At 40.4% G+C, this 20,084-nt stretch overlaps 1 protein-coding gene and 2 long non-coding RNA genes across 10 annotated transcripts in view; 1 reads left to right on the top strand and 2 right to left on the bottom strand.

The window, feature by feature from the left end:
* The window catches only part of LOC138983859 (uncharacterized), a 410,309-nt gene that overhangs the window by 381,475 nt on the left and 8,750 nt on the right, over nt 1–20,084 (bottom strand). The window lies entirely within an intron of this gene.
* Nucleotides 1,024–9,038, bottom strand: LOC138983824 (uncharacterized). The gene is made up of 5 exons (XR_011461273.1): nt 8,874–9,038; nt 7,000–7,163; nt 6,407–6,480; nt 4,251–4,366; nt 1,024–3,687 (listed from the first exon to the last, which is right to left on the bottom strand). It is a non-coding gene; the product is annotated as an uncharacterized lncRNA (long non-coding RNA).
* The window catches only part of LOC138983845 (serine/threonine-protein kinase 24-like), a 48,314-nt gene continuing 46,908 nt past the window's right edge, over nt 18,679–20,084 (top strand). For all 8 annotated transcript variants that reach the window (XR_011461280.1, XR_011461279.1, XR_011461278.1 and 5 more), the window contains exon 1: nt 18,679–18,959. The gene's annotated coding sequence lies outside the window, so the exon portion shown is untranslated. The remainder of the gene's footprint in view (nt 18,960–20,084) is intronic.

Here is a 20,084-nt window from a genome sequence, read left to right as displayed (position 1 = left end):
AAAAAAAAGCATGTTTGCATTGCTAATTCTGTCACCCTCGAAAAACAAATGTCACTCCAATTTCAATTCAATTCAATTCTCTCTCTGACGTCAAAGTCGCCAAGTCAATGTATAGTTTTAATTATAGGCCCTACTCGACATATATGACGGCCGTGCAATCAAGTGCATGTCTTTGAACCCTATAAAAACTTCGCGTCTTATCAGTGTGTCGTCACAGTAAGCACTCACCACTCTCAGTGCTATCACCTTCGAGTCCACGTAAGAGGTTTAGTTATCTGACAAACATACAGTCAGTGAAACCCCGCTTCTTACACTGGGCGAAAAGTGGCGTTTTGTATCTTACAAAACTACTCAAAATCCCAACAAAACTTCAAGTTTCAATGGGTTTATCACATTTTGGTGTTCACGACAACGCCAGATTTTGATTGGATTTTGTTGAAGTTATCGCTGCGAAATTGCCTGGAATTTCAGCGCGTTTTGCGACGGTCAAAACATCATGTTAAACCATGTTACAGCATGTCTGTAACATGCAAAAATGTCAAGTTTTGATGGCATTAAAGCTTTGGTTTAACGCCAAGTAACATCATGTTATCGTAGACTTAACTTGCAAAACTGCTTGTTTTGGTGGTGTTACAGCTTGCTTGTAATGTGATTAACATCATGTTATTGCTGGTTTAACATGCAAAACCCCATGTTATGTTGGTGTTAAAGATTGCTCAAATGCCTATTAACTCCATGTTATGTTGGTGTTAAAGCTTGCTCAAATGCCTATTAACACCATGTTAGTTGGTGTTAGGCTTGATTATTAATGTAAAAAAACACCATGTTATGACGTTCACATAATTGTTTTCACCTGGATGGAATTTTGTGGAAAAGAAAGCATGTTGTTTGGGAATTGTGTGCGGGTTTCATGCTTGGATATTGCACTTTGCTGACTTGTCACAGGTCAATTGACATTTAACAATATTAGTTTTCAAATGCATCATCCTTCACACATTATGTAAACATCTTTAACATTAACACTTTGGTTGTAAAATTATTGCACTTTATTCAAACAGGACAAAAACAAAAATGCTGATTCACAATGTACAATAGCAAAGGACTATTTTGAGTGGAGACAGTGTTCATCCACACTATAATTGGATAAGCTAAAATAAATTATTCAAATCGGTGAAGGCCACATGAAATGAAAACACACCATCAGTAAATTACTTCCCTTGTGATTAAGAGCGTCATACCCATAAAAGCCATGTAAGTTTTAGCCCATGTGAGTGTGTGTTGGGAGGGGAGGGGGGGGGGGGGGGGGCAGATGCCCTGTGAAAACATTGGCCATAGATATATATGTGAATTACTTCCCTTGGGTATGAACATTTATGAATGATTAAATGGGTGAAAGAAGGCCATACAAAATAAAAATCAGCAAATAACTAAATCACTTCCCTTGTGAGTAAGAACAGTCACACCAATGTTCCAACTTTTTGCTAAAAATTCGCCTACAATGTGACCTTCAAAGTTGAAAAGGGGTAACTGAACTTCATGTTTGGATGTCATGGAGTCCAACATGTCAGTAAATTTTGAAAGCCCTAGATTCATAAACATCTGAAAACTGCTCAACGTCTTTGCATCACGGCACATTAATAAAAGTAAGAGTTAGTAAGACTGGCCTAACTGCTATGGTGAGGCAGTAATCACTCGTTGATGAATTCTTTTCTTTCTTTATTTGTTGTTTAACGTCGTTTTCAACCATTCAAGGTTATATTGCGATAGGAAAAGGGGGAGATGGGATAGAGGAAAGGGGGAAGATGGGATAGTGCCACTTGTCAATTGTTTCTTGTTCACAAAAGCACTAATCAACAAGAAGAGCAAACGCTCGATCGAGTCACTTTCGCAGTTCTGAATATTATATGAGGCATCAGATGGACAGGAAGAAATTGCTATTCACAACACAATGAGTCACGTTCACATAAAATTTGAGCCCGGTCACTTTTATAGAAAAGCCCAACGTTAAGTTGTGTGTTGCCGAACAGAAAAGGCTAGTTATCTCCCTTGTTTTTCTGATAACGTTCGTAAAAGGCTACAGATGTAAATACTTTGATGTAAAGAATAATCCTACAAAGTTTCAATCACATCCGATGAACTTTGTCAAAGATATAAAATGTCTCATTTTTCCTTTGACGCTGACCTGTGACCTTGAAAAAGGTCAAAGGTCAACGAAACCATCGTTAAAGTGTAGAGGTCATTGGAGGTCACGACTAAACAAAATATGAGCCCGATCGCTTTGATAGTTTTCGAGAAAAGTCCAACGTTAAGGTGGTGTCTACGGACGGCCGGCCGGCCGGCCGGACAGACTAACACTGACCGATTACATAGAGTCACATTTTCTCAAGTGACTCAAAAAACTGCTCCAGGGGCTTGCAACGTAGTACAGTATATGACCTTACTGGGAGAATGCAAGTTTCCAGTACAAAGGACTTAACATTTCTTACATACTGCTTGACTAAAATCTTTACAAACATTGACTATATTCTATACAAGAAACACTGCTTAATATGTAGGTAAATGCACAACAGGTTGTGAACAGAAAATCCAAAAACGTAAGGTCTTAAAAGCGGGGAAGTTTGAAAAGGGGGGGAGGGGGGGACCTAAAATGTGGCGATCATAACAACCGGCATGGGTGGCCGAGTGGTAACGCACTTGCGCTCGGAATCGAGAGGTTGCGTGTTCGACCCTGGGTCAGGCCGCTATTTATTTCTCCCCCCTTTCCTAACCTAGGTGGTGGGTTCAAGTGCTAGTCTTTCGGATGAGACGAAAAACCGAGGTCCCTTCGTGTACACTACATTGGGGGTGCACGTTAAAGATCCCACGATTGACAAAACGGTCTTTCCTGGCAAAATTGTATTCTTTCTTTATTTGGTGTTTAACGTCGTTTTCAACCACGAAGGTTATATCGCGACGGGCAAAATTGTATAGGCATAGCTAAAAATGTCCACCAAATACCCGTGTGACTTGGAATAATAGGCCGTGAAAAGTAGGATATGCGCCGAAATAGCTGCGATCTGCTGGCCGATGTGAATGCGTGATGTATTGTGTAAAAAAAATTCCATCTCACACGACATAAATAAATCCCTGCGCCTTGAATATGTGCGCGATATAAATTGCATAAAAAAAAAATCAAAACAAAATCCCTGCGCTTAGAACTGTACCCACGGAATACGCGTGATATAACTATAAGCCTCATATTGATTGATTGATTGATAATTTATCTAACAAAGTTCAGGTATGGATATATATATATATCTGTACACACAGTCACTATGTACATTGCATCTGTTCTCATTCGGCACATATCCGCATCCTGCCTAGACGGTTAGCTTCAGTCGCTTCCTGTAACGTTGATCTAACGCCAGCATTCTAGCCTGTTGATACACAGTTTCTAGAATTCTGAGTGACCTGCTGCAGCACAGCTGGTCTCGGCTTAAAAAATCTTGGTCAACAAAGATGGGGTACAAAGTGTTATAAAATAAAGCGTCCTTCCAAAGTCGATGACAGGTCCCCAGAGTATTCACAAAATTATATGGTACTGGAAGCCTTGCATGGCGACGAAAAAGATGTCCACGCCTACATGAAGAAGTATCCTTCACGGCTTCAGCGGAAACAGTCGGCTGGGGATGAGGACTAATGGTGAACCTATGTAAAAAATATAGACAAGAACAAAAATATGTCAATGGGAAAACAAAGAAAGAAGTAGAGAAGGACCTCCCCACCTTAACACAGTGAAAATGAAAAACACATGTGAATGTACTTATTTTTTAAACCCCCCCCCCCCCCTCCAATTAAGACCAATTATCCAAGATATTTTTCAGTCCTCAAAGGAGAATTTCACTGTTCTCATGGAACCCTCAAGAAAACTGAGCTGTGCTAATATATTATATAACTGCAAACATCCCTCAAATTCAATATTGCAAGCCACTATACATTCCTCATAAAGGCACATTCCTTCATGCTCACGTGTGAAAACTAACATAAGTTTACAAGTGTGTATCTATTTATAATAATAATAATAATAATAACGGGCATTTATAAAGCGCCTTATCAGAAGTTCAAAGCGCGTGACAACAATACATGTATAAAAAATTCATACAATCACTGTCAGATTCAAACAACACATCATGCACATCTCACATCCCCAGACTCTATGCTAAGGCCAACAAAACAAAATAGTCTGTTTACGGTATCCCAACCGACCCCACCTGTATCTGTTCCTTGCTGTTCTCCAAGAGACACCATGGTGCAGCAAGCTGAAGGGTGTCCTGTCGTATTTCCTCGAAGTTGTAGTAGGCAAAGCAGGAGGTGGGGGGCGACTGACCTGCAGCAGAATTCAAATCAATTAGTCAAGTCACTATGACATATCTTTATTGTTATCGCCACACCAACCCTAAATTTTTCCTTCCATACTGTACAGGGTCCCCACTGCTTTTTAGAAACAAAATTCCATGACTTTTTCATGAGCCTCAATAACATTTTCCATGACTAGATCCACAGGTCGCCATTTCCGAACACGCAAACTTTTTACGTCTTGTCACTGCCAGTTTTGACACTGGCTTGCTTTGCACTGAATTTGAGTCAGTTTCTACGCAGTGTCTCTTCGACAAGCAAGTCAAGCATTTGCTAGGCAGTCAGATTATCGGTAATGTTTGCTGGTCCTGTCATTTCACTAAACTGGACCAGCCACTGTTTGTATCCATCTGCACTTTCGTAAATTCTGTTTCGTAACCGTCACTGTGACTTGACGAACTGTCATTTTTTTCACCGCGATACACAGTTCATTGCGAAGATCTTCCTCGGTAATTCGTTCCAATTCCGCATACTTTTTGTTGTCAAGAAACAACTGAAAGAAAGTTTCAAACTCATCATCCTCCATCTTGCTTGTCGAAGCGCTAAAGTACTTTATCGATGCAAAAACAAACAAGAAGAGCAAACGCTCGATCGAGTCACTTTCGCAGTTCTGAATATTATATGAGGCATCAGATGGACAGGAAGAAATTGCTATTCACAACACAATGAGTCACGTTCACATAAAATTTGAGCCCGGTCACTTTTATAGTTTCCGAGAAAAGCCCAACGTTAAGTTGTGTGTTGCCGATCAGAAAAGGCTAGCTATCTCCCTTGTTTTTCTGATAACGTTCGTAAAAGGCTACAGATGTAAATACTTTGATGTAAAGAATAATCCTACAAAGTTTCAATCACATCCGATGAACTTTGTCAAAGATATAAAATGTCTAATTTTTCCTTTGACGCTGACCTGTGACCTTGAAAAAGGTCAAAGGTCAACGAAACCATCGTTAAAGTGTAGAGGTCATTGGAGGTCACGACTAAACAAAATATGAGCCCGATCGCTTTGATAGTTTCCGAGAAAAGTCCAACGTTAAGGTGGTGTCTACGGACGGCCGGACGGCCGGACGGCCGGCCGGACAGACTAACACTGACCGATTACATAGAGTCACATTTTCTCAAGTGACTCAAAAACTTCGACGAAACCGACTCAAATGCAGCGCAGACGACACGACGAGATAACGGAAGGAAGTGAGCCTCGCTTTGGCTCAAGTGCCGTTAAAAATACCGTTATTCTCGTATGCAAATATGAACGAGAAGTTGGTCATACGAACAAGCCTTGTGCTGGAGACGAAAATCGCGGGGGGGGGGGTGGTGGAATGGCTGGGCAACGAAAATCGCCGCTGGCGTGCTAAAGGTTAATTTTTCTTTCTTTTTTTATTTTTTTAAATTCCATGACTTTCCATGACTTGAATTGAAATTCCATGACTTTCCAGGCCTGGAAAATTAAAAATCAAATTCCATGACTTTCCAGGTTTTCCATGACCTGTACGAACCCTGCTGTATTTGTTATCCTGAGAGAGAAAAATCCATGTTGCAGACTCAACTGGAAAAATTCCCTTCTCCATCATCTAGTGGACAGAGCTCACATGATTACAAACAAATCTTTTTTTAAAGTCACATACTTTGTGCGACAGTGTTAGTTTACTGCAACTGTAATTTATAAATAGCAAATTAATAAATATCACTTATCACTATCAGATAATCAGCTAAATGCCTGGCAGATGACCCTCATTCAAAGTGAGTCGTGGCTAAACCATGAAACTAGAAAAACAGGTTATACAGTGGAACACCCCTTTTAAGACCTACAATAATCTGAGAAAATTCAGTCTTAAAAAGGAGGGAGTCTTAAAAGGGGGGTAATTTTACAGAGGTTGTGAACAGAAAGTCTGAGAAAACATGGTCTTTAAAAGGAGGGAGTCTTAAATTGGGGGGTTCCACTGTACCACAATATAAATCTCACACTGACAGCGGACAAAAACTGAGAAAACACCCAGTATACATCGGTACTCACAAAAGAGTTACAAGTAGCATCTCCAGGAGCCGAAATCCCAAGCCCTTGATATCTGCACGTTTAGCATCTTGTACCTGGAATAGTATGAAGATAACATGTCATTGTCACCGTCAGTAAATCACTTTATCAAAATTATCAATATCATATGATTACTTACTAAAATAACTTTATGAAGTGATCTAGCACTGTCAATGGCAATAGTATCATGACAGTTTGACAGTGAGATTACGATTAATCATCCTCATTAACAAATAACATAGATCAGTTCTAATGTAGTACCTGTTTGTAGTGAACTCACCAGCAGGAGTATTGCATGTATTAATTGCGCATTACTGAATCCATGCACCCACATAGTCTCTTACTAATTTGCAAAACCATAATGACTTCAAACCTCTGATGAATTACATAACTCATTTATGAAGAGTAGTTAATACTAATAGTTGTAGTACAAACCCAAGTTTGTGTGCGTGTTTGTATGTGTGGGTGTCGAGGGGTGGGGGGGGGGGACGGGGACGGTTACCGATGGTTCACCCACAAAAATGTACACTTACTAAGTAACACTTAAGTAACTATTTTCAAAGCTTCTTGCTTACCTTGGAATAGTGTCAAGCAGCTTATGTTGTGTCTAGATCAGCCATCAGATCTTCACACTCAGCGGGGTCCGCCTGCACATGCTGCAAACTGGACATGCCTGCAATTCTTGAGTAACCAATCTGTTGTTGCGGAGACAACGGAACCATGCTCAAGTCAGGTCCAACTGAAATAAAAGCATATTGTTAGCTGATAAATGATTTGGTCAAGCAAAACCATGCGGTATTTTTTTAATAAAATATTTAAATTTAGGCAAGCGATTCACAGAGCGCAGCGCGCTGTGCAGCGCGGCAATTCACAGAGCGCGGCACGTTGTGCAGCGCAGCGATTCCCAGAGCGCGGCTATTGCTCTCACCAGCGCAGATTGTTGATGCGCTTTATTTTTGTACATGTATGCATGATTATCAGCAACATTTTACAGTCTTTCTTTGAAAGCAACTTCAGGGCTGCAAGACTACAAAATTGCACTTTATGCAGACTGAATATATATATATATATATATATACACGCGTTCAAATCAACTGGAAAAAAACCCACGCTGAAAAAATGATCTGCGCATGCGCGAATTCCAAAATGGCTGCTGAAGTGTTAAACTGGTGTGACACCGATTAACAGTTCCGCGGCACTGTACTCGGATAATTGTTTAAAAACGTCATCCCAGTTTAAAAACTCAGCTCCTTTCCATATATAGTAGAAGCCATTGCAATGACATGTAGTGATATGAGTATGAGTATGACTGCCAAGTATTCAAGGTCGGTGTCACAAACTGAAAACTCTGCCTGAACAATCCTTCTCATTGCGGTCAATGCGCATGCGCCAACATGGGGAGATTAATCAGGTCGTGAACAACCTAACCCTTAGCCTTACCCTAACCCATGGTTCGATCGGTCAAAGGGTCGCATTTTTGTAAGTCCAAGATTGGCGCATGCGCATTGACCGCAATGAGAAGGATTGTTCAGCAGAGGTAGGCACGTTTTTACATCGACGCGGCGATATACTGGTGAATTCAGTTGAAAGAGTGAGAGAGAGAGAATGGCTCAGCTCTGTTTTTCGTTTTATTGACAGTTTTATTTCTCAAATAGATCAGATAGATGTAGCTGTTGTAAACTTTGCGATTGTGAAGGAAATGTATCGGCAGAATACATCGCGCGTCGTGAATCGCAGCGTTCCTCGTAGTGCAGCGCGTTGTAAATCGCAACGCTGCACAACGCGACGCGCGCTGTGAATCCACTTCGTTAAATTTATGTATACCTCGCTGATGCAAAAATAATGTACTTATTAACTATTAGCATTTAGCTGGTCATTCAAACCATAGCTTGTTTAAAGCTAGTAGTAGCAGTAGTATTTAGTACTAGTAGTAATGATTTAGTAAAATACTACTATAGTAGAACTCGAACTCCTATTGCCAGTAAATTACTAATTAGTGCACACAAGAACAACAATGGCAGTTGGCAATGGCACTGGCAGAATACGATCAAATATCATTATTAGTCTCACCATGGGTTGACGTCCCATCAAAATGAATCACTGAATGAATTAGGGACTGAATCAAACTTCAGAGACATCATTGCAATTTTTCACAAAGACTGATTTTCAGCAAACAGCCATGTTTACCTGTACAAATGTATCAGTGCTATCACTATGACTATGCATGAGTATGACAGTGTGGTAACTGGTAAGCTTAGTATTTGGTTCGAGCACAGGCGAAAGGTATCGTCCACTGGACCACCAGACTACTTTCATACTCAATACCAAACACTGTACATAATAAGGAAGTTGTGGTCCAGTGATTGAGTGAATACCTTCCGCCTGTGGTTCGAGACAGAGACAAAGTTGAAACTTAATTCGAGAAGCCAAACGGCTGACGAATACTTACGTATTTTGAGCAAACCCCACACACGTCGACCTCAAGTTGATGTCTGCTGGAGTACGTAGTCATAAAAACGTCCATAAAGCTTGGTTTTGAAACGTTTCTTTGCACGAGTTAGATTTATCCGCCATTTGTGATAACAGTTTACTGTACATGGCGCATGCGCGGTCTGCGCGACGTTACCAAACTATCGCCGGCACAGGCCACTGGCACTGATCTAAAAAGAGAGACTGACAAGTACAGGCACCTTATGGTGACTGATAACCCGACAGGCACAACCATGCTGTTGTTGTACGTTGTTGTGTTTTGTAGTTGTTATATTTAGTCAAGTTTTGACTAAATATTTTAACATCGAGGGGGAATCGAAACGAGGGTCGTGGTGTATGTGCGTGTGCGCGTGTGTGTGTCTGTGTGTGTGTGTAGAGCGATTCAGACTAAACTACTGTACCGATCTTTATGAAATTTGACATGAGAGTTCCTGGGTATGAAATCCCCGAACGGTTTTTTTCATTTTTTGGATAAATGTCTTTGATGACGTCATATCCGGCTTTTCGTGAAAGTTGAGGCGGCACTGTCACGCCCTCATTTTTCAACCAAATTGGTTGAAATTTTGGTCAAGTAATCTTCGACGAAGCCCGGACTTCGGTATTGCATTTCAGCGTGGTGGCTTAAAAATTAATTAATGACTTTGGTCATTAAAAATCTGAAAATTGTAAAAAAAAAAAAAATTTATAAAACGATCCAAATTTACGTTTATCTTATTCTCCATCATTTGCTGATTCCAAAAACATATAAATATGTTATATTCGGATTAAAAACAAGCTCTGAAAATTAAATATATAAAAATTATTATCAAAATTAAATTCGGTCCAAATCAATTTAAAAACACTTTCATCTTATTCCTTGTCGGTTCCTGATTCCAAAAACATATAGATATGATATGTTTGGATTAAAAACACGCTCAGAAAGTTAAAACAAAGAGAGGTACAGAAAAGCGTGCTATCTTTCTTAGCGCAACTGCTACCCCGCTCTTCTTGTCAATTTCACTGCCTTTGCCATGAGCGGTGGACTGACGATGCTACGAGTATACGGTCTTGCTGAAAAATGGCATTGCGTTCAGTTTCATTCTGTGAGTTCGACAGCTACTTGACTAAATATTGTATTTTCGCCTTACGCGATCTTGTTTCAAGTTCAGATGATGAGGCCGTGTGCGCTGCCAAAAGCAACTAATTAAAAGTGTGTGTGTGTGTGTGTAAAGCCGAGCGGTGGTAGCTTCACGTAGCTCCTAATATGGACCGGCTCCTAATATGGACCACCTCCTGTTCTGAAAAACTAACGGCGCTTGAGCGCTCAAAAAAGTTTTGTTCGCTGTATTGCAGAAACACAAATCTCAAAACCGTTAGGCTTTTTCTCTTTTTTTCACTCAGTTTGGCAGCGTTCACTCTAAACGGCTTTGCCGCCGAAAACGGACTCGTTTCTGTCCACAGCCAAAGCTTTTATCACACAAAAATTGCTATATATGACAGCTAAGACCGCATTTGTTACATTTTAGCAGGGTTGACCCCGAGTTTTTACCGTGCAAACAAAAAATATTAGCAAGATCTCAAAGTATGTGCGAGTCCCCTAATATGGACCGCCTTCAACAAATCGAGAAAAAAAAGCTAAAAGCTATTTTCAATAATTCATTAAGAAGCTTGCTGGAAATAACCTATAACTAGTCCTCGAGATTTAAAAAAAAAAAGTCTTCTTTTCGTGGAAGTTGATAATTTCACTTATTTTCACTCTGTTTTTGATAAGCTTCTTTAGTTTCCTGGTGTGCTTCAAATAATGCTCTCATCAACCCGAAACAGATCAATCTAAAGCATATTTGAATTAGACTGACTTGTACACTAAGTTGTATCATGTTATTTTGAAGTATAGGGGGCTTTTTACAGTGATTTGTGAAGGCCGCTTCACTGATCCATATTAGGCGCCCAGGCTCCTATTATGGACCATTTGTGATTTTGTCTGTATTTAATTTTTGTTGAATGTTTATCAAAGCTATTTCACTCTAATAAGGCCTAACGGTTAACCTAAGAGAAAAGGACTACCAAACACAAAATAAAACTTCTTCGCAAGAAAACAAGCTAGTTATCAGCATGAAACAAAAAGTGGTCCATATTAGGAGCCCTTCCTAACTGTCTGTGTCTGCGTCGAAGATGTTACCGTGAATGTGTTTTTAAAAGACATTTGACAGGACGGCATTCAAACCACACGCACCAGACACGAACCGACGAACAAAATACTTCTGACAACAAAATGTAAAATCAATTAACAAGAGTGTAGTAAGATTCCAAATTGTATTCAGACCAAAACAACAATCATAAAAATATACATGGGTTCTTTCATATGTGTGTGTGTGTGTGTTGATGATGATAACTAGTTTTAACGTCCTCTTAGAACCGCAACTTGCTTTAGGACAGGTAGAGTTAATATGCTTTATGTGGGGACAAGACACTGAACAAACATGCAACCAGAGAACACATATATGATCGTGTTATAATTATATCTGGAAGTCTTTTGCGATATTTCAAAATGGGGATGGAAGTAAAGATTGTGTACGCGGAATATGGTTGGACTGGAGCGGTTTTGTAGGCTTATTTTTTTAATTTTTGTTATGTGGGATATTGTTATATTTTTGGCTGAATAGGTAAGTAAATAGATAACTGGAAAAATAATACAATAAAGAAGAAAAAGCTCGGTGTGAGGAACGGAGATCAGGTTTTTTTTTAAAACAGATATCCTATTTCAGCCTTCTACTATTGAGAGACACAGGGTGTATGCTAGCTTCCATTGAAGCGTGCAATGTTTATCTAAAAAAAAACTCATGGGGTTTCAGGTTATGTTCGTTGACAAGGGTGTGTAGGTTGCAGAAATCTTGCTGGAGTGATTGGCAGCGGTCAAAGAGGTGTAACAAAGATATAAACTGTCCACATTCACAGAGACGGGGAAAGCACTTGTGAGCGCATCCATGGCCATCCGTGCGAATTCTGAGAAGTATTTTAAGGAGGGAGGTGGGGAGTGTAGGCCTGTTTTGTTTTGTTTGTCGGGGCAGAATAAGCCAACCATGGGCATTGCCTTCTATTTTCAATTCTGTTTCCCAGTGACGCCAGGCAACTTTGGCCATTTTGTGTTTTGCTCCCGTCTTTGTTAATTTTATGTCATGAAATGCTGCTTGATCTGTAACAGCCTCTTTTGCTTCTCTGTCAGCCATATCCTTGCCTCTGATCCATGTGTGTGAGGGGAAGTACGTAGCCTAAGGGTCAGTTCTGTTCAAGAGGCAATGATCTGGTGACAGAGGAACAATATTTCCGTCTGAAGCTCTTCTCGGTTTCTGGAACCATTTTGAAGAGCAGTTATGCTGGTTTTGAGTCGGAGAGAATCACGACTCTTGTTGGAGGTCGAGGGGGGTCATTGATATAGTGGCATGCTCTTAAGATAACGTAGCCAGCATTTCTGCAGTGAAAATGGACACATCCTTGTTGAGTTTAATTTTTTTTAACTTATTTTGAGGTCAGGAATGACAAAAGCACAGTCAGCTTGGTCATCATTTTTTTGGAGCCGTCAGTAAATATTTGTAGGTGATCTTTGTTATTGTTTGAGATTATTTCTTTTACTATTGATGAGACAAGTACAGGGTTATCTTTTTTTGTTACACCCAGATCATGATCAGGGATGATAATGGGGGATTCCATGAACCAAAATGGGAAGGGGTGAATGGGAATGTGGGCCATCCTACCTGGGTTTACCCCCACTTTCTTGAAATATCGGTTGAACATATAGTCTGCTAGTGGGATCGTTGCTTCGTGTATTTTGGGTGTTTTTCTTTTTAGGTTTTGGTAAGAGGCCGAGGTTATTGTGTCGAACTCAGCAGTGAGCTCTTCGTTCACAGCATTGTCAAAAGTACTTGCTCTTGATACGTACTGGGCCGACTTTAGTCTTCTTTCTTCATCGAGGGGCAGCCAGCCAGCCTCTTGATACACTAGTTTGTTTATGGAGTCTTTTGGGAGATCAAAGATGAGTTAGAGTGCAGCCATTTCGGCTCTTAGGCACAATAATAGCAAACTAAAGAAGGGGAAGGGAAACGAAAGGGAGGGTAAAAACCACGCACTTCTTTACTCAAACTTCATAAAACCGACTGTAAAACTAACACCGGCTATTCTCCTTTCTCAATCATTATCAAAATCGATCCTAAAACAAAACAAGTCGCGTAAGGCGAAAATACAACATTTAGTCAAGCTGTCGAACTCACAGAATGAAACTGAACGCAATGCAAATTTTCAGCAAGACCGTATACTCGTAGCATCGTCAGTCCACCGCTCGTGGCAAATGCAGTGGAATTGACAAGAAGAGCGGGGTAGTAGTTGCTCTGAGAAGGACGGCACGCTTTTCTGTACCTCTCTTCGTTTTAACTTTCTGAGCGTGTTTTTAATCCAAACATATCATCTCTATATTTTTTTGGAATCAGGAACCGACAAGGAATAAGATGAAAGTGTTTTTAAATTGATTTCGAAAATTTAATTTTGATAAAACAAATTATATTTTTATTTATATGTTTTTGGAATCAGAAAATGATGTCAGATGAAGAATAAGATGAACGTACATTTGGATCGTTTTATACATTTTTTTTCTACAATTTTTAGATTTTTAATGACCAAAGTCATTAATTAATTTTTAAGCCACCAAACTGAAATGCAATACCGAGGTCCGGCCTTTGTCGAAGATTGCTTGACTAGAATTTCAATTAATTTGATTGAAAAATGAGGGTGTGACAGTGCCGCCTCAACTTTTACAAAAAGCCGGATATGACGTCATCAAAGGTATTTATCGAAAAAAATAAAAAAATGTCCGGGGATATCATACCCAGGAACTCTCATGTAAAATTTCATAAAGATCGGTTCAGTAGTTTGGTCTGAATCGCTCTACACACACACATGCACACGCACACACACACACACACACACAAACTTGACTAAATGTAAAGAGACAGTATGTATTGCATCTAAACACGAGCTAAGTAAAACATTATCAGAAAAGGTAGAGCAAGAGAAATCCCAAAACTCAAATTCGAGTCACTGCAGTTCGTACTGTACAAGTTGAGAAAGTTGCAAGTCCAGTCAGTAGCCACCATCTCGGACGGATGTTTCGGGGAGGGGGGGGGGGGGGGGGAGTAGAACAAATGCCTATCTGTGGTCCTTCGCCGCTTCGAATTCCTTACAGGTCCCACACACATGGGAAAACGATTAACTCGGCCAGTAGCCTACCCCAGCAAAAGTGCAAAGGAATATAGAAGAAAACTAAAATCTGACCGCGCTAAATAGTCAGGTTAGAATGACCTACTTTCTCTGCTCAACGCACGGGCAATGCAGTCTCTCGTGTACACTGTACTGTGACAAGGCTCATAATTATAGAGAAAATAAGAGATACCCCCAAAAATGTTTGTGCACTGCACTTTTTTTCACATTTATAAACTGATGATCAGTGTGTGTATGTGTGTGTTCAGTTGTGTGTGCGTGTGTGTGTGTCAGTTCAAGGGGTGTGTGTGTGTGTCACTGTGTGCCCGTGTGTGTGTGTGTGACGGTCAGTCAGTGTGTGCCCGTGTGTGTGTGTGTGTGTGTGACGGTCAGTCAGTGTCAGTCACAGTGTGTGTGTGTGTGTGTGTGTGTGTGTGTGTGTGTGTGTGCATGTGTGTGCATGTGTGTGTGCCGTGTGCAGTGACAGTGTGAATGTGTGTGACGGTGTGTGTGTGTATGATGTATGTGCAGTGTGTGTATGTGTGTGTGTGTGTGTGTGTGTGTGACCGTGCTGAGAGAGAAACTAGAGAGAGAGAGAGGGAGCCGATAATCGTCTGATTCTGCAGGTTCGGCACCAGGCTGATGAAAACGCAGAATAATCCATCAAAACAACACTCTAACATCAAGTTTTAGAAACCAGAAAAACTTATCGAAACTCCATAGGTTTCGTGGTGTTTTGCGCACTGCTGAAACGCGTTTAACACGACGTGAATCGCCGTGCGTTAATGTAGCGAAAACGTCCAAAACGCAGACACCCAAACTCGATGTTTTACTGTGTTTTGCAGCCCGCTAAAATCGGGATTTTATTGCGTTACGGCAGTTTTTCTAACTTGATGTGAATCGCACAGGTATAATGCCACAAAATTCAGTTGATTAACTTCATGTTTCATGTTATATGCCACGTTATAGTGCCAAAACGTGACTTTTCGCCCAGTGTTAGCCCCCACCCTTCCCCCAGCTTTAACCTAGTTTTTCATATGTTCTGTTAATTACAGTGTAGGCCTACACTTATGTTCATGAAAAGAATCCCTCCCTGTTAAGGCCTGCATGACTTCTTCGGACTTTTAGCGAGGTCTTAAAAGGGGGTTCCACTGTAAACTAAATCGTTTGTCCCAAATGAAAAGATAATGTTTTCCCGTGTAAACGTGTGAACAGACCTGTGGCCACGGTGAACATAATGTTTGCCTTACACTGACGCGGAGAAAAGATGTACAGTCCAAACTGTCTACATAACGACCACCCCGGCAAAGGACTGACCAAAAATGGTCGTTTTATAAACACGTATACAGTCTGTAGACTGACATCCTGCTTGCTGCTGCGCGAGAAGAGGAAACTTTTCCCTCTTTACCTTCACTGCGCTGGCTGCAAAACCCCTCCACGCGGAGGTGTCTTCAGACACATTTTTCTTCTTTATTTGGTGTTTAACGTCGTTTTCAACCACGAAGGTTATATCGCGACGGGGAAAGGGGGGAGATGGGATAGAGCCACTTGTCAATTGTTTCTTGTTCACAAAAGCACTAATCAAAAATTTGCTCCAGGGGCTTGCAACGTAGTACAATAAATTACCTTACTGGGAGAATGCAAGTTTCCAGTACAAAGGACTTAACATTTCTTACATACTGCTTGACTAAAATCTTTACAAAAATTGACTATATTCTATACAAGAAACACTTAACAAGCGTAAAAGGAGAAACAGAATCCGTTAGTCGCCTCTTACGACATGCTGGGGAGCATCGGGTAAATTCTTCCCCCTAACCCGCGGGGGGTCTTCAGACACATCAGACACAGGGTGTATAGTCGCTTTGGAAAGGTGGACATTCACCGGTCGTTTCAAAATTCAGGGACGTTTTTCAACTGCAATTTGAGCTTTGAATTTACAACGCTGAAGTTCAACATTGCCGGTGAATTGTATAAGGAAAATGTTGTCGGGGGTCCGTTAGGACTGGTCGTTTTGGGTAGGTCACGGTCGTTGCAGACAGGTGGTCGCCATGGCCAAGCTCGACTGTATCTTTAAACCGTGCATCTTACATCTAACTGCTGTGCCAATAGTCTCTATCCGACAGTCGCACCACACCCGTCCACATAAACACTTTGCCACCGGCTTGTTCGCCCGTCACTTAGTCAAAGGCTGCGGTGTAGAGTGTCAGAGCACAATACAGGTAAACCTGACGGGACACACCCACTTTTCAAGGCTTCGTGAGATACTGCACAGGCGCCTGCAGAAAACCCTTAGTTTGGTTCGCGGCTGCGGTGGTTTTTGGCTCACGTAAGTGTAGCCTATGCGATCGTAACTTTGTCTGTCTGTGCGTGCGTGCGTGCGTGCGTGCGTGCGTGCGTGCGTGCGTATGTGCGTGCGTGCGTGCGTGTGTATGTCTGTGGTAGAAACTTTAACATTTCGTCATTTGAAGACGTCACATTATGGCGTAAGAGGGTTAGACGTCACGCGAAGGAATTACTGAACGTCTCGGTCATTGTTTTTTTGTGCGGGCCGAGACTAGTTGGCAGTCGTGTCCCTGTAACTTTGTAAGTAGGCTACATGCAGACAGACAGATCTAGATCTAGTGTCTCGCTTTCTTGCACAGTGTCACCTATGCTTACTGTGTGTGTGTGTGTAGCCTATGTGTGACTGAGTGATTGAGTTTGTGTTACTGTTTGTCGATTTCTTACGTGAGCCTTGAAGGCTTCGCCTCCTGTTTTTAAAGAGTTACTGTTGACTCGGTCACCCACAGTTTGAGTTTAAATTTCAATTTAATTGTAGTCTTAAGTGAACAAAACAGAATCAATTACTTTATCATGTGACAGTTACGGTTCACTTCTTAGAACTATTCTAGAGTGTGTATGATCACCAGCTGGTGACTAAGAAATATGTAGGGCCTACCAATCATTAACAAATCCTCGTTATGCAAACAGTTAAAGTATAAAGAAAGTGTTTTTTGTTTTGTGTATTTTGTTCTACGTTCTAAAAACTTGAACTAACAGAACGTAAAGGCACAGTCCTTCCTGTTGAAACGATCAGGCCGTCTAAAATCTCCGCAAACAGCCCATAGTGTGCTTTCTGTGCGGCAGCCGGAGTGGGATATTAATTTCTTTACTGAGACTGATTCTTAACGGACCTAGCGCCCAGCATTTGCAAAACGGTTAATTCATCAAAAATGTACATTAATTAGTCCGTTATATCAGTTGAAGTGGAAGGATTGATCACACAGTCTTTACAAGTTCCATTCAGTCCGTCTGGCACGAAATGGTCCGATCTGAGAAGGCGAGCAGATAGAACCGAGGGTGTTTTCACTGGAAGGACTGTTAGCAAGTAATACTGATTAATTAGCATGAGTTTGCCGCGAGGTGCCTTTGGTTGCGACAAGCATATAAACCAGCTTCATAAAAAATAAAAGTGAATAACGAAATAACTGAGTACTTTTGTAATGAGGCGCCTGTGGGTAAGACAAAATCGGCGTCAAGGGACAGTCGAGACCGTCAAAAAGACGCGCCTGTAAGCCATGGATAGTGGTCACCCATTTATTTATGGAAAGCCGTTTGGCTCACAACCATTACCAGTGTAAAAAATGATTAGTACACGTGTAATAAATAATTAATACACGTGTAATTAATGATTAATACACGTGTAATAAAAATGTCATACACGTGTACGAAATGATTAAATACACGCGTAATAAACATTTCTTACACGTGCATGAAATATTTATTACACGTGTATTTAATCATTTCTTACACGTGTATGAAATATTTATTACACGTGTATTTAATCATTACGCTATTCCATAGCATAGGAAAAAAGATAAATTACACGTGCAATAAGAAATAAATACACGGGTATTAATCATTTATTACACGTGTATTTATTATAATGGAAGTTATGAGCCAATTTAACGGCTTTCCATATTAATTCCCTGACTCACCGTCACCAGCCCCAATCCTCAGTAGTTTATCTCAGACCACCACTGAGAGGCTTATACAGACCAAGAAATCTGTTCATCTAAAAATAACCTTCTTGGGACATGTCTAACACTTTATTACTGTCGCTCTATGTACATCAATCCCGACTCCCACTGCCTTCCGATAAATACCCAAAGTTTTGTTCGTATGTTTCATCAGCTGGCGAGATAAAGAGTACTTTATGTCCAAAAATAAACCTTGGTACTGTCAGCTTATGTTTACGGAGAAGCAGGACGAAAAAGCTGCTATGTGTAATCATTGACTGTCTCTGAAAGGCGTGCATACCTTGCGGCTACTATCAAAGCAATGGTGTTTCGTCCCACCTGAGGACACAACTGTTGCTTGAACGAGAAAAAGTATTATTAAACCAGTAATTTTTTGTTTGTCGAAATAGATCCCAATGTTGTTTTGCTTTCAAATGACATTTTCATACAGACAAGGTTTTGATTTCATAACATTGACAGACGACGTCAACAGCACATGCACTATTTTCTCGAGCGGAAGAATATCCTGAAGAAAGTAGGACACACCCTACAGAATTACAAGATGGCGACCATGAGTCGATGTTGGCAAGTTACGTTTGGAAATGAAAATGTGTTACAGGAACCAACCCTTCTGTTTTAGTGCACATGGAAAAACTATTTAGAGACATTCATTTTGATTTACTGGAAAATTACAATTTACATGCGTCCTTCACGACCCAGTGAACGTGCTCGAAGGTTTTAGCAAGGTTTGTTGAGGTGCGTTGAAACGGTTTGGAATCCTGTTTGCCTTACCTGATACGTTCGGTTCGATATTTGGACAGGTAAGTTGGAATTTATCCCAAGAATGTCTAAGAAGTAGTGTCATGTCTGAAAAGTCCTGTGTGTTTTAAATGAAAGGGTTGCCGTATTGTTTCACCTAATGTTTGACACAGCCTAAATTTAGACCATCGAATGACACACTGAGGCTCTCGTGTCAAATCTAGGACATAAACAAACAGAGCGATAGATGAGTGCGGACCTGTGACAGCTGTGTCTGGTCGTCTTAACCTGTGATTCTCAATACTAATTTGCTAATTAAGACTCCAACTACTCCTTTAGGTTTGACGTAATAAAGCAATGTTGCAGTTTATTTTATTTCAAGGTTGTGTGATGTTAGCCTGTGAGTGTGACAGTGTCTGCAACTACTCGCCCAGACAACTGACAAATCTGTGCACTTGTTTCATGAAATTGGTTAGTTAATAATCATTCACACATTAGGCTTTCAACCAGCAAGGATAAATACAAAATGTAGTTCAGACATTTATCAAGTCTCATCTTTTAGTCCAGTGTACATACCATTACCATTGTAATTTGTAGTCAAATACTCAACTGATAGTGAATGACAGCTTGCAGTTGTATTGTAAGATTACACTTTGGAAACTTCCTGGTTCATTGTGATTGTAAACAAAGAACAACAACAGTGCTTTATAACAGTAGATGTTATGGCCACTCTGTTATATTTATCAGTGTTTTGTCCAAGTAATGTGAACAATTTAAGGAAATATTTCTAGGTTTATGCATTATAATTTAGATACTGTGTTCAATTTCAAAGTCAAACAAGATACTGGCAGGGTGCCCCTTGTAAACATTTCATTTTAAGGATACTTTGTTGTGATTTTTATTAGTTTGTTTGTTTAATGTTTGAATCAATTCGTTCCGTGTTCGTCATTTTAACATGAGTACAGTGCTTTTTGGTCTCTTTGTTTGAATCAATGTTTATGAATAAACAAATTAAAGACTTAATAACTTATTGACTCCGTCAATGTCAATTGTTAATCCTAATTTGTAAAATAAAGTATAGTAGCACTGTCACTGTCAGACTCAGAGTATTCTAATTTCAATAAGTCAATAGACAATAGTCATGAAATGATTGACCATTATTGTGACTTTGTCAAGCAGATTTTTGG

The sequence above is a fragment of the Littorina saxatilis genome, linkage group LG13 (genome assembly GCF_037325665.1).
Source record: "Littorina saxatilis isolate snail1 linkage group LG13, US_GU_Lsax_2.0, whole genome shotgun sequence".
Taxonomy (NCBI): Eukaryota; Metazoa; Mollusca; class Gastropoda; order Littorinimorpha; family Littorinidae; genus Littorina; species Littorina saxatilis.
This window is presented reverse-complemented; position numbering and strand designations above follow the sequence as displayed.